The sequence below is a fragment of the Syngnathus floridae genome, chromosome 6 (genome assembly GCF_059516105.1).
Source record: "Syngnathus floridae isolate MCC-2025c chromosome 6, RoL_Sflo_1.0, whole genome shotgun sequence".
In the NCBI taxonomy this organism is placed as follows: Eukaryota; Metazoa; Chordata; class Actinopteri; order Syngnathiformes; family Syngnathidae; genus Syngnathus; species Syngnathus floridae.
Genome location: NC_142418.1, coordinates 14,390,150 through 14,405,757, shown reverse-complemented (window position 1 = coordinate 14,405,757; position 15,608 = coordinate 14,390,150). Strand labels below are relative to the sequence as shown.

Sequence of the window (15,608 nt, the reverse complement as noted above, 5' to 3'; positions counted from 1 at the left end):
TTTTTTTTTTTTTTTTTAAATCCGTCTATTGGTTTCCATAGCACCAAGGAGCATATTGTGCTCAAGAGCCTTTAACTTACTTTTTTAGCCTCCATAGGTGTGACGGTTCAGAGGCAAAATCCCCATTGGACTACAGCCTTGAGCGGGTTAACGAGCTGAAGAAAAAAAAACTCCACCTTCGCATCTGCTGGAGCAAGTATCATCATCATGGTGTTATGTTTTGTTATGATATGTGTAAGGAGACTCAAGTCTGGCTGCCAAAAGCTTAAAGCGTTCCTATTATGACACATTATATACATTTATGGGCTCCACTTCAGGACGGCGTCGTGCAACATAAAAGGCAAAGTAGGGCCGTAAAGGCTTAATTGTCAATTTGATGGAGGCCATTAGCGGACCGGGGTCATGCAACATATAATAAGGAGGAATCATAAAGAATGAACTATTGCCGACACTGATTAAGGATCCCACGTGGAACAGATTTTAGATTATAGTGAAAAAAAATACTGATTTGTCCAAACTGTGAGTTTATTTTGTAATAGGGTCAAGTAAACTGCAATAAAACGTAAAAATAGGAAAATGTATTCCTTCAAATAAAAAAAGATTAAAAATGTAAAATACTGTAGTCACATTCATAATATTTAGCAAACAACTAATTTATATAAATCTAAATTTTCTCCTTAAAATAAAACTAAAAAAGTAAAATACTGTAGTCACATTCATAATATTTAGCAAACAATTAATAGATAATTTTACATATTTTTCCTAATATACAAAATGCATAAAAAGCATTTAAAGCCCAAAGCAAAACTACCAAGCCTCATTCATTACTATTATTATTTTTTTAAACTCTATAGGTGGCGTCCTCAAAGTAGAGGGACAAGGATGGGCCATGTGAAGGTCACCGTGTGGCCTCCTAATAGGTAAAGTACTCCCCAGGGTCCCGCTGGATAAGTGCCCTGTTCTAGAAGAGCGAGTTCCTACAATGAAGCAATTTAGAATTACGCTGGTGGCTCAGTGCGGGAAGAAAAGCATGGAGGAAGCCATTTTGACCCAAAAAGTATGCTGACCATTTCGAGCTTTCTTGCTGCGTCGGTGCTGGGACTTATTTGACCTTATTGTACTCCAAAGTATTTTCTATCCATTGATTTAAAATCAACACGACCAAAACCACAACGGAAAAGCAGTCAAGCACCTCTGGAGTATCAAAAGCAAAATAAATGGTGAAGGATGTTGATTTTGAATTAAATAAACCACATGCAAAAAAAAAAAAAAAAAAAAAAGTATTTCTAAAGGTTTTTGTAACCCAAGTGTCACTTCATTTCCATTCATTTAGCATGTGAGGTGTCGGAATGGAAATTTCCATCTACCTTCAACCCTGCCAAAAAATATTTACAAGTTCACTTGTATTCCGCCTTCAGCGTTTGCTATATTTGTTAAGGTAAAAAAAAGAAAAAAATGGGCCTCTGGCTCAGGGAACCACAACAAACATAAATAAGGCGATAAATAATCAACCTTGAGCTCGCTTTAAAGCCACGGATATAAAAAAATGAAGCGTGGACTTCCATAAGAACCACGGTGACCATGTGATCGAGATTTACCTTGCCAATCGAACCGAAACAAATAAATACGGGTAACGTATACGAGCGTGCCGATGTTCTGCCAAGACTCGGATTTAGGAATGTGAGCAAAGCGGCGTATTGTCTCAACCTTGCGATGCCGTCTTGAATAATAACTCCCAATTTGAAGAGCGGCTCATGTAATGCAGATTCGGCATTGAGAACAAACCCCGTTGATGAACGTATGAGAACAAATAGCTTCGATGAGCTGCAGAGAAGTCGAGATTGGGGGGGGTTGAGCTTTTCGCACGGCAAGACGCCTCGTCACGGCTATAATCAAAATGGCTTTGTGCTGCCCCAGGTACGCTTTGTGTTAGCATGGCGGACGTCATCATGAGCTGCCCATAATTGCATGTTAGCAGCCTCCACTTGAAAAATCTGAAAAATGTAGCCATGAAAAATAAAAGGCATTTTTGTAGATTTTCAAGACTACCTGGGCCGCCAAATGTCTCATGAACTTATTTTTTTTTGAACTAATAAATGGCTTTTCAATGAGGACACATCTGACAAAGAAGTTTGAGTATTTCAAGGCAACATTTTAGGCAACAGAAATGGCTCAAAATCTTTTTTTTTTGTGGTATTGCTTGACTCTACCTAATCTTTCTTTCCTAGTGACACGAAAGCCACCTGGAGATCTATTCAGACACAGCGTAGGCGTTCCAAACATAAATTCCAGGCGCGGTATTGCGAGTGAGCCTCAATTATTCCGTCCTTGAAGAGAGAGTATTTCTTACCCCCGCAAAGAGAATAAGAATTGCTGAATTCCCATCAGGTGGCCGAGTCTTTGGCCACAAAATGGATTATCTGTCAAGAGCCGGTTTGTTGGCCCGCTGGATGCTGCACGGGCGATAACGTTTGTCTTTGTCTCGCAGGAACACCTTGCTAGCGAGCCGTGAGTGCTTCGAAAACCGACGAGGGGAAAATTCCATATTTAAGGCCGTCATTAGCCGCCGCCGCCGCATCTTGGCCCGCCCGGCATTCCCAAGGCGGGTTGAGTTTGGATACGGCATGACAGATGAACGGGAAAGCTGCTTAGGGAAGGCAGGGAGAAGGATCTCCAAGCCGCCGTGCCCATTTTTGGACGGGCGGAGGAGATTCCAGCGACTGTTTGGCATCGGCGCAGCCCGCTTTGGTGCGGCGGGAGCGCCGAGCCGAGCCGAGCCAGGTGGTCGTCGCTTGGCAGAGCCGATAGAGTCGAAGTCTCTTTGGACGAGGCTGACAAAAAGGTCTTGATGAGACGAAATGTTATGTCTCAACTGGAATTTTGAGCAGAAGGTAATCATCAAAACAACTTGGGCCACTGGGAATGCAGAACCAAAATGAAATATTTGGGAAAAACATTTTTGCCTACATATTATGGACCAAAATAGTAATTGAATCATAAATGTTAGTGTAGAAAACAAATGAATGTCCTGATTTTGAATAGATGGTGGAAATTGTATTTTAATCCGATTAATCAACAAAATAATTGAAAAATTAATTCGTCATTCAACTAATCGTTGGTCGCAACTCTACTGACGCGAGAATATATTTTTGGATGAATTTTCACTTTTATTCCCTAAATTTGAAAATGTATACCCTTTACTTTCTTCGTTGACAAAACAGGCTTTATAACCGCCATTTACCGGTTTCATCTTTCGTAAAATGAACTTCATTTGTGATTTTGTTTTAAATCATTAAAATCATTAAAAAAATGTTTTTATGTCACTTTACAGTTTCCGGCCATTAATCAATATGTACGGGTGAAGAGGTTTAGCAAGACAGCTAATTTTCAACACCTGTCTCAAACCTCTCCATATTTTATCCCTTCAAATTAAAATCAATCCCTTAAGATTTGGATGAGACTGGTGGAAAGTGACAAGAAAGAACACAAAGCCACTTGACTGACATCTTATGTTGAATATTTGTGGACAAGTCTGTGAAAAAAACATTTCCATGGTGACAGGAAATCAGATTTAAACAAATCGTCATGCGTAATTCATCTCGCTTAGCGTTTTCTCAATATTTAATGGACAATCTGGCGCTGCCTTACCAGCGTGCACCTCAATAAAAACGCTTCCCAACCAGCAGGAGAGAGAGATAATAACCAGCAAAGAGTGTCCGTCGGCCTTTATTTTGCCCGCGCTAGTTCTTCGCATTAGCACCAAAAAGCTGGACCACTCGTTCGAGAACCGCTGAGATTTATCTCACGCGGAGCTGCAACACTTACTTTGCTGGCCCGCTGAGACAAAAACATCTTAATAATTTAATACGGCCGGGAAGAGCTCCCTCGAGCTTGGACCGAATGTACGGCTTGTAAAAAAAACTTTCCAACCTCTGCTTTATAATATACAGGTGTGATACTTGAGATACAACTTTGATTATATTAGTGAAGATGCTCACAACTCAAATTTTTGCTTCACTTCAATGGATTGTGCTCCTTCTTCTAGTGGACACATTCTACACTGAGATGACGGGTAAAAATATTTGTTCTTTGCAGAGGATTAAGAATATATGTCTGACTATTATATTTATTTATTATATAATATTTTATGTTATAATATATTATATTTTATTCCCTGTCTACATGTGTTGCTTCCCTCTGTGTTCACGTCAGCTTCCGATAACGCAACAAAAAAATTAAGCATAAAGTCAAAGATATGCGGTTACAGATATGATAAGGTGTGAACTGAGAACGAAAAAAAGCGGTCATGGTGTTAAACAGCGTTTATTATTGTAATTTGCAAAAGATCATTTCACTCTTCAAAGTTGTTTACTGTTTTTTTCCCCAACATGCCACACAACCATTAAAATGTCATTTGAAGGTTCAATGACAGGGTGGACACTAATGGTTTGACTTGAGCCAACACGGATGGTTGGCGTCAAACGTATAGTGCCCGTAATAAACGGTTATCACGCGCTAACGCCACCATCAAGTGCCATTAGTTAGCCCAGCATCAAGTTAAAGTGCGTGTGTAATGGGAGCGACAATTCGGGAACAGCCAAGAAGCTAACTTCAACGCTAACTCCGGGAAATGTTTTTAAGGCCGCAATCTGTCAAGTGCGTGTCAGCGGACCCGGCGAGCGGTCCCAACAGGACCGGCAGGGGGTTTGACGTCCTCTATTTACTCATCAGAGCCGACACGTCAATAACGAGAAGTCGCCACGCGGGCAATCAATCAGCCGGGACCTTTTGGACGGTCAAAGAAATCAAGAAAATGTTTCAATCAGTAAATGTGGCGTTGTCTGAAACGGTGGGACTAAAAAAATAAAATAAATCGGTGCCAAGTCGATGCCGTACCTCGGGCCACGTGCAACGGTCGACTTGCTGCACAATTGACGCTCGCTCAATGTGTGTTCGTGGCCGCATAAATGAATTTTGTAATTATGCGGTGAAATATCAATATCATAATATAGCGCTATCGCTCACAGTTCTCTATCGATACCTTGAAGCTGGAATATTAGCAAACAAAGAAAGCAACTGTAATTTTCATTAATTAATGTCATTGCGGTCAAGGAGCTAACTTTTTTATGATAATAATAATAATAAATGAATAAAGCTGGAAAATTAGCAAAGAAAGCAACTGTAATTTTAATTATTAATGTCAAAGTAGCTAACTTTTCTTACAATAAAAATAAAAATATAAATAAATAAATGAATAAATAAATAAACCAAATGGCAAATCGTAAGCTTAGTAGCAGAATCTTTTGGGTTATTTTGAACTGACTATCAATGACGTAACGCCACGGAATTTAATCGTGGACGGAAAGAGCGGCCGTTGGGGAAAAGTCTAACGTTTTCCCGCAATTCCCAAAGGCCACGAAGCCCTTCTGTGTAATCATCAAGTGTAACAATTTATCCAATATCAAAAGTAAATAGCTCCGAGGCGACGCCAGGTCATCTCTGGATATCGGCGGACGCTTGATTTGGCCTTAATGGAAACGAGTTACCAAGTCAATTGTCCCGCTATCAAACCCCATGAAGCAGAATTTGCGAACATCCCGGACGGCGGGAGTGAAACTGCCAACCTCCAAATGGTTGTTTATTAGGAGCATGGCGGAGAACGCCGGCCGGCTTCCCGCTGCGGCCTGCGTGAAACCAAATTCAACGAGAGAGACTCAAGTTCCTGAATGGGTCGGTTGGCTGTCGCTGCGGGGTTCCGCCGGCGGGAAAGAGTTCCCACCTGCAATGTCAGGTTGATTACACAGCGGGAGGAGCGCAGCTTATTGATCACATTTGCCACTGTTGACTAGCCGAGTCTTCCGAATCAAAACTCAGCTACTATGAAGTGGCTGGGCTCAATCGACTGCAGCCTGCACAGCAAGCTCAAGTTCTTTTTTTTTTCTTTCAGGGAGAAACTCACAGGCTGCATTAGCAGGAGAGAAGCAGAAGGTGTGTGACTTCTTACACTTTTCAGATCCATTTAAGGCATTTGTCGCACTATGCGGTTGGCCAAGTTTGTTTGTTTCATTTGAAGAAGCTTCACTAGTTTGTGTTAACCATCTTTTTGGCTGTCAAGAATAGAAATAAGTCATCGAAACCAATTATTTTGAATTTACATAACCCTTCCGAAATAAGGCCAGATGACTTTGTATTAATAAAGCAAGTTTGACTTTTGCTTCCGAGTCTTGTGAATTCAGAGGCGAGGAGAACTGACATCTCAAGTTGACCGTTTATTACCTGCAGGCTGCTTCGTAATTGGAGCGAGTCTCTTCTCGGGCTCTCTGGGCTTTCATTTCTCTGACTGGAGGGGAAACCAGAGGCGTGGAAGAATGGAGCCGGGTCAGACTAATGCTTGGTTGGGGGATTTGCAAAGGGGGGGGGGGGGGGGGGGGGGGGGTGTCGGAGAGCATCCAGAAGGCATCATTACCTGCACACACAACCTCTAGCGCAGTATTGACGCCCAATTTGGTGCAGTGGAGAGTTTACACGCTGGTAACTTTTCATTCCTGTGTATTTGGGGTTTTTTTAGGTAAAAAATAAATAAATAAAATACAAAATATTGAGGTTAAATGATCAAGATGATCAAGTAACTAAATAAATAAAAATGAAAAATATTGAGGTAAAATGATCAAGTTGTTTTTTGAGGTAAATAAAAAAAAAAGAAACTTTTTGAGGTAAAATGATCAAGACTCTCGTACAATAGCACACATGCAACATTCTATTCATCTTGACGGCTCAGGGTTGAGACGACGCAATCGTTTTAAGTCAAACATCTCTGACGATTTTTTTTTTTTTTTTGCCATGCTGCCTCAGCTTCCTTGTCGCAAATATGGAAAAGAAAACATGCTCGCAAAACAAGAAAAAGGACATGGTGGGCAAATAAAGTTATCGCTCTTTCAGCAAAGTCACAGTTGGAAGTCTCAACACTGCACAAGTGTCTTAAAGGAGAACATCAATGCAGAGCTGACAACACCAGTTCAGTGCGGTCCACGCAAAAAGCGGAGCACTACTTGGCAGATCGCAAAGGACAAAATATTTTTTCCTGAAAGCAGCCTGAACCCGTGTGACAAAAACATTAACGTTGGTGCACTTGACTTTTAAAAAAAACAGCTGGTGTCAGCAAAAAATAAAAAACTTGACAGCAATGGCAGCAGGACACGGTTGTTTGAGTCTGTTTTCCAGCTGCCAACTAACGAACGACCTTTTTTCCCGAACAGCCACAAGCTTCATTCTGGTTTTCTTGTTACTATGACAGCCAAGCCAATAAATTGAATCAAAGAGGCAGCCATGTTGAGCAAGACATTCTGCTAATATGTGGACAGATGCAAAATTTCCATGTGCGTGGGGAGTTGAGGAATATTTGATATCATTCTTTCGGAAAAATGGAAACAAATAATGGGAAGCAGTGCTGAGTCAGCAGAAATGAAGATGAAGATGTGGAGGTTGGATGGATGGATGGATGGATGGATGGATGGACGGACGGACGGACGGACAGATTGACGGACGGAGATGGTGATGATCATCATCATGATCATGATGGAGCAGCCAGGCAAGAAATTAAAAGGAAGACCAAAGCAAAGATTGACAGATGTACTGAGAAGTTGTGTGTGCTGCGCCGTAGTGGGCGTGAACACAGCTGACTTGTTTCCTCTAAAGTTGAGCCTACTTTCAGCCAGCAATTTTTTGCCCAACATGGTCTACCAAATCCACAAACACGCTAAAATAGACTTACCCAAGGACGAAAATCAAGCTGCGCCAGGTTTTCTAGCTTTGAGTGCTAATGGCACTTAAAGCTAATGCCTTATTTTGGTTTAAATGGCAATAAGGAGACCGACTAAGTCTAAATGACTGCAGTCAAAAGAAGTCAGCTCATACTGAGAGAGAATTGACACCAGTTCAAAATAAATGTGTGACTAATGACTCGCCGAAAGGAAACGACATGAGCTGGTCAGCTTGCATACTGAGCAGCAAATGGCAAGTCATCATCAAACGCGGCTGATTCTTTAAAGGCCTGGCGGGGACCGTCTCGCCAGGCTCCTCAGAGGACACACGGCCGAAGGACACGTCGAGCCTGCAACGTTGATGATCGATCCGAGGCCTTTGACTCGGGATTGCGGTCGACGCGGTGGGTGGTCGTCACACACTGTCACATTCCGGACCAAGATTGATTTGTAATTACTCAAGTCGGATCATGGTGACGTCAGAGAGCAATGTATTGTCCGAAAAATATTTGAATATGTGAATTTTGTGCACCCGGCAACATCATTTGAGTTAGCGACCGGAATGAAAACAAACGCTCGGCTGTAAACACACAGAACGAGGTAGCAGGTTGTGTTCAGGGCGGGCTTTGATTTCCACACTAATCATGTGTGAGCATTTTTTTTTCCACGGTGGAGCCCCAGTCTGAGTTGGCCCACATAAGCGCTAAGCCTCATTAGCCACAGCCTGAAATCCTGCGAGGGTCTGCATGGGAAGGCGCCGCGCCGCACAACACGACAACATTTCCGACTGCACGGTGGTGGACCCTGTTGTGCATTTAATTGGAAGGTTCCCATTTCCTTGAAATATATATTTTTCCAAATTCCACCTACTGTTTCTTATTTACCCCCAATAATATGGAGGCAGCAGGCCAGAACTGTTGCCGTCTTAGACGCTGAGGGTGAAGATATTGTTTGATTTTTTTATTTTTTTTTAAATACACAGGATTCCAAACTGCTGTGATGAAACAAAATAGCAAGGAGATACCAGAAACGTCCTAATGTTTTGTCAATACAAGTGCAAGTGTGTGTTTGTGTGTGTCCTTCAAGGGCGTTAAACTGGCATATTTGCGACGCTTTGACTTGCTCTATTTCTCGCGTACCAAACAACGGCGTGTCACAAGGCGTGGCGGCCGCAGGAGGCCATGTCATTTCAAAGAACAGCTGCCGTGTGTCGCTCGTCATATTTTCACCCGTGAAAATGTGCTCCGTGACACTCCCGCGTGTGCCTGCAGGCTCGCTCGCATGTCCAAAAACAATCTACGGCAATAAAACAGCACGTTGACAGAAGAAATATTTCAGAAAAATAAACCGCAAACGGGATTAACGTATGAATCAGTTCAGAGCTGTCCCTGTGTGTTGTACGCATGCTGAACGAGATTTACCGCATCTAGGTGGCCTACGAATAATAAAGTTCTCTTATTGCTAAATAGTCGTAATTCAAGTCAAACATGACAATTGTCTTCCTCTAAACGAGGCAATGAAGCTAATTTAACATGGATAGCGAGTGCAGCAACCCGACCACGTGATATTCCTCGGTGGACTAAAAGTGCCGCTGATTGATTTCATGAGTCCGTTTATGAGCCAGAACGAAGCGTCTTGTTGATCTCTTTTCTGAAAAATCCCCAAACTGTTTTAATCAGCTTCCAATTATGCAACTTCATGAATCTTAAACTGCCAGTCTCCCTGCGCGCCGCCGACAAAATTAGCATCGCTCGCTTTTAATCAGCTAACCGGCCCGACGACGTCCTGAGCGTGACGCGCATTTATTTCGCCGGGCACGATGAAGAAATGTTTTGAAACCTCCAATAAATTAAAGGTGTGCAAACTTTTGTCTCCTTAGGGTCACAAAGAAAAATGCAAAGGCAAGGGCCACTGGCCTTCTTCACCTTAAATTTAATTAACAGGCTAAAACTAAACCATCACTGTATTTTGTGTTTATATGTATAAAAAATATGGGAAATAAAATCACATGACGACAATAATGTAAAATATGTGTTATGTACTGCAAAAGGATTTCGAAACGGTTTTAAACAAGGGACGTGCCTCCGACTCAACTCAAATAAAACATTTAGATATTAAAAAAAAAAAAAGACAGAGTTTATGTTTCCAAAGGGGGCTCTGAAGCGAGGGCGTGTTAAAATATAATGTGCAGTCAGCATTTAGTGAAGGACCCACGCCAACCATCCGGCAGCAAAGAGTAAATTACTTAGCGGGGCCTCCGTCTTTAATTGCGGAACAGCCGTCGCTCGTCTTTCGGCTGCTGAGGGGAAAGTGATTCATTATAATGAAGAATTTGCAGGCCTTACGCTTACGCACTTAAGTGCAATATATTTCTTTTGTCGGAACGGTTAGCCGCTCTTTCCGGACTTTGGAGCGTGATTAAAGCCAAGTCAGCAGGAGCCATTAATCTTCACATGTTGACAATGAATCCGCTTTTTTTTTTTTTCAACAATATGCTTGATGAGTGGCCACAGCTGCTACTATCGTGTGTTTAATATGAATTTGTGCACACATTGATAGAAGCTAATGGAGAGGAAAGTTAATCAGAACTGTGAAATCACCTCACGGCGGTGTGGATGAAGTAGAAGCGGCACATTTGTACCTTTTTAACTGGCGGAAGATAATCGCAAGCATTCTAAAAGCTCCTGTTAAAAACAAGCAAGAATAAATTACAACTTGATAGTTTATTTAATCAGAATTTTGACTAGGCCAACGCAAATTGTTCCGCAAACAGTGAAGCTACACAGCTCGCAGCTCACCCATTATGCTAACTAGCTAAAGAGGCTAATATGCTATTAGTGTGTCACAGCTAATGTGTGGAGGTTGGAGGGGCTTCTCATTTTGCCTTTGTCCTAATCTGATGATCATTCACACTTTAATTTGAAAAATTATTTCTGGAAATACATATGTACATACATCTTCATGATGCCAACTTTTTCAAAACCCACAGCATTTAGCAGTTAGCTTAGTGCTAACAACTGACGGGTAGCCCAAATTTACAGGGAAGAAAACCTGCGAGGCGAAATATGTAAATTTATACTTCACAGTGCAGGAATGATATCAAACAAAGAACTTCTGTAAGCAACCTGTTTGGTCGACATGAAATATTGATCGTAAGATGTCGGACAGGACGGATAGCACGAAGCCCCTTGATACGAGCGAGCGTCAACAAATATGTCAGGCAGAGGCGTTTTAATTCAGCACGAGCAACACAAACAAAACCCAATTAGCATCCAATTATCGCACAGAAAGTCAGACATGCTGTCATGTGATCTTTTCTGCCGCTAATGCTTTTCTCGAGCTTGCATTTTACATGTTCTTATTGGCAAGGTAACCATCCACACCATATGAAAAAAAAAACCCATTTTGTTCGCAGTATGACATCTAAACGGACGATTCCCGTAATGTATTTTCGACGTAGGCTGTTGCCTATAAGCACGTCATTCATAATTCACAATGTTTATTCAGTACGTCGACGCTCTGTGTGAAAGTGACCTAGCAGAATGCACAATTACGTGCTGGCACGTTTCTCGCTGTTGTTGACGGAGGCCTCGATACGATTGCAAGGAAAGAAATACAAGTAAGACAAATAAAAGTCGACTTTGTACCTCATGCGGCGGAAAGGAGAGGGAAGGAAAAAAATGCTTTTCTCCATATATATATATACATGTCCATACATGCGTGAAGACGCTCCGGGTTGCAATTCACCTACCCCGCAATCCTCTGCGATGCTTTTTCAACGTAAACATCCCAGTCGGTGCAGCCACAGGGGGAATATTTTCCTTCTGTCTTCTTTGTGCAGTGTTGCATGTGGCGGCTCATCTGTAACATCTTTGAAGTCTTACTTTTTTGAGGTTCACGGTTCACATCCCGCTGCGGACAAAAATGTAAAAATAGTTCAATGTAAGTGTTGCGCATCACAAATTGTGTGCAAAGCAGAGGCTAAGTTTAACTTTGCCTTGAGGGATTGGAACTGGTATAGTGAAATATCTTTGGCGTATTTGTAACTGGTGTTGTAACTGGTATTGTCAGACATAAAATATCTTTGGCATATTTTGGCCTCCAGAAGAAGAATTGGCAACAATATGGTTTTGATCACAAAGCTAATCTGTGAGATTTCCTCGCTGTTTACGGATGCGCATGCATGCGGGATGAGCTGACAGTGCCACGTGTCGGTTCATGGGCACGCCTGTCACAAGCGCTCCAAACTCTCATCCGTAATCATCCGAGCGCCTTAATGGAGGCTCGGACAAGTGTGATTGTGTCGCATGCGCCGTGCTGCATTGCACGTGCGAAGGCACATTCATCACGTTTAACTAGTTGTTGCTGTTTAATAAACGGTGAAAAATGATCACCGGCGTGTGTTTTAGAACCTTTTCACGGAAAAATCAAATGAGCCGCCATTTTTTATTCCCCTTTAATTTTTCATTCGTTTTTTTTGGGGGGGATTTTGTGGCCTCACTACAGTTTTTCTTAAGGGGGGTGAACTGTTCTGCAACTTTAGATCAAAAAACATTATGGTATGCAATGTTTGTCACAATTTATTTCATGAACCATTTTTAACGGTCACCTTGCGCAACACTCCGAGAACTAAATAAATAGAAAGTCCGGAAAGTTGCAGTGAGTTCAAATACGGAATTGCGACGACGGCCTTAATAAATCTGTTCAATTAATGAGCATTTAACAAGGAGCAAGCGTAACTGTTTTCTATTTTGAGCGTTGTAAAAGGAAAACAAATGTTTTCACATCTTTATGCGGTGATGAAATGTTTGTACGCAATGTGACAAGGGAGCGAGTCAAGTTTTCATCTAGCGCCAAACAACGTTTACAAAGCGCTTTTTATCGGGGAAGCAGCGCCGAGCAAAAATAAAATAGATGAAATAAAAATGGGAACAAAGACGGCGCCGGTGCGGGACACCGTGGGAGGACGTCGGCGGCTTGCGTCTCTTTGAGAATTCTTACACACATTCACATGGTGAGCGCGGGACATTTCCTGAAAACCTCCCCACCCCTTCCCCAGGGGATCGCACACATTTTTACAGAGCTGACCTTTGAACTGCAGGAAAGTTAGCTGGTGAAAGGACGTCACAAGGGCAAAGAAAAAAAAAAAAGTCTGTCGCTAATTGCGCTATGTTGGCGAGTGCTGCTCCTGTCCTCATGACTGATGTGCTGAGATTTCCAATGTGTTACACACCCAACGGACTTGCGAAGCAGGTCACTTTCAGTCTACGTTTTTTTTTTTTGGGACACTGCGATGTTCCCTTGCCTGGTCGCGATTCGCTACTCGCAAATTGACCCGTTCACATTCTGGGATGTTACCTATCCTCGGAATCCGTGCCTATTCTGCGTTTCTCAAATGCCTCAGGAGGTCGGAAAATGCAGCCAAATTTCCACTTCAAATACAAGTAGTGCTTTGGCACACTGATCACATTAATTTTTATTCTGTTATCAAACTATAATTTTTACAGTTTGAACAATCGAGTCAACTGAGCAAATTAAACATGCACTTAAACATCAGATAAACAAAAAAAAATGGTCTCCTTTCCAAACTGATTGGCCCAACTTCACTGATGCAACATAACGTTTTGATGCAGCAGGTAACGAAGCTCTGGCAGATTTGCCACGCGGCAGATTTAGTGACATATTTTGCCTGCCGCGCATCAGCATACATACAGTATATGGAAATGGGAATTCAGGCTTTACATGTATTAGCACACGTCGACACGTCGCAACCCAGGAGACAAGGATCCGCAGTGTTGAATTACAATCAAATCCTCTTGTGGAGAGTTACCCAAAAAAAAAAAGCGATGAGGTTTTACAATTCGGCTGCAATAGAAGGCTCATACAGCTCAACGTGCTCGATGAGATTTCATATTCCCGTTTCTTTTAACCAAATCCACGGCTCAACTGCTAATGCTGACGTAACACCAGCAAACAGCCAAACGGGGGATATGATGCACTCACTGGCACAAGGAAACAATAAAATTATGAAATTGGTCTAGACTGGCTTACAAGATGTATTTGAAAGAGATTGATCATATCAGGTGATCGAATATAATCTGGGGCTGCTTTGCTCTACCTGGAACTGGTTGACATTTAGCCAAATGTTTTTTTTCTAACTGCGTGTGAAGAAGAAGCAGATGTTGAGTTGAATGAAATTATAGAAAAACATGAGCAACGTGTGCACGCAGGCAATTGGACTAAATAGCGACTCCTAACAAAGTCGATAAAGGGCCAATTAAGGGTGTTTGAAAATTTCCACGATGTGGAGCGCTCTCGAGAAATCGTGGTGATGAAGGCAAAAACATCGATTTAGATTAAGTCTCATATTATAGAACAAAATTGCAATTGAATTAAATTGTTTGTCTATTGCACATAGAGAATATCAAGTGAGCGACATTTGCTGCTCCTTCAAACGAAGCTCGGGCGGGGCCAGTTCATCGACCTGCTTTTTAATTATAACGATAAACCTGTCTGCTGTCTGCTTGCGCGGCTCAGTGTACATGAAAGCAAAAGCAAACATCAATTGATAGCGGCTTATCCAGAAACTGTGGCAACCTTCTTTTTGAAAATAAATAAATAAATAAGAAGAAATGCCTTTCAGTGTCGTAGGCTGCAAAGACTCGGGGAAGGCAAACATGGCTTTATTTCATTCTATTTATCCATTTATTCATAATATTTATTTATATTATATTTATGCAATTAACTATTTATTTATTCATTTATAGATATTGTATTTATTCATATTATTTATTTATTTATTCATTTAGTTGCATGTTTAGTCACGGCCACCTACACACTCTGCTACGAGAGCATTATGATCCCCGTGCCATTCATAATGCTCTCGTACTGCAAATATCTTTAAGCAGCTTCAAACTAGACGACGTTAGTTTGTCAAAATTGAGCCTTGAGTGAAATGACGAGACAATCTTATATCATGGTTGATGCAATATTCCACTATTAAAGGCAGCAGAAACATCGAGGTCTGACACTTTCCTGGCACTGCTTAGGAGAATTAAATTATGCATTTCTAATCTTTTACATTTTGCATGCAAACTTGTTTTTTTTTTCTGTCCCAGTTCCAAAACTAACCCAGATAGATTCATGAAGGCTCTGGATAAAGCAAGAAGGTCAGCCGCATCGTCATTTGAACCACCTGGTGTCACTGCTAAATAATACATCCTAAAAACTAGCCGTCTTGGCTTCTGGAAGAACATCCTCGCAGCCTTTGACGGCCCAGCGAGCTCAGAACGAGGTTGCTCGTGACTGCCTGCAAGCTGGTGGAAGGATCCGGCGAGGAGCCCCCCTGAGCGTAAACACATCCCATAATAGAGACTTTCTTCTGAATGCTAACAGCCCCAGAAAAGGTCTCAGCATCTCAGAGAATTAGCGCACACAAACGGCGGCGGATAACGAGAACACGCTAATCTCCGTGTTGGCAGCGCAGGCGTAATTAACACACATTTTCCGCCGTGTGTTTCTGTCCTTTTAATGACTGCAACAAACTGGGAAAACACGGAGAACTTTTTTCAAGGTGCAAAGTGCAGGGTGTACTCAAGTTACCCCGGGGGCGGTTCATCTATGAAATGGGCATCTCGACAATTTGAGAGAATTTGATTGAAAAGTGTTTTGGAAAAATGACGGCCACACAGCGCACAACAAAATGTTGATTGCAACAAGGTTGTGAGTCACAGCCTCTGATTGGACTTGGGTACAAGTGCACAAGCTATCTTCAAGCAGCAGGCACACGACTTTGTTAAATCCATACTCAAGTCCTCTTTGGCTTCGGTAATGAGAGTGATGAATGAA

General features: G+C 42.0%; 1 protein-coding gene across 9 annotated transcripts in view; it reads right to left on the bottom strand.

Annotated features, from left to right (window-relative positions):
• Positions 1–15,608, bottom strand: part of lingo1a (leucine rich repeat and Ig domain containing 1a) — a 163,661-nt gene that overhangs the window by 62,899 nt on the left and 85,154 nt on the right. For 6 of the 9 annotated variants that reach the window (XM_088378019.1, XM_088378021.1, XM_088378026.1 and 3 more), the window contains one exon: positions 11,512–11,672. The exons of the other annotated variants lie outside the window; for them this stretch is intronic. The gene's annotated coding sequence lies outside the window, so the exon portion shown is untranslated. The remainder of the gene's footprint in view (positions 1–11,511; positions 11,673–15,608) is intronic. 9 annotated transcript variants of the gene reach the window in all.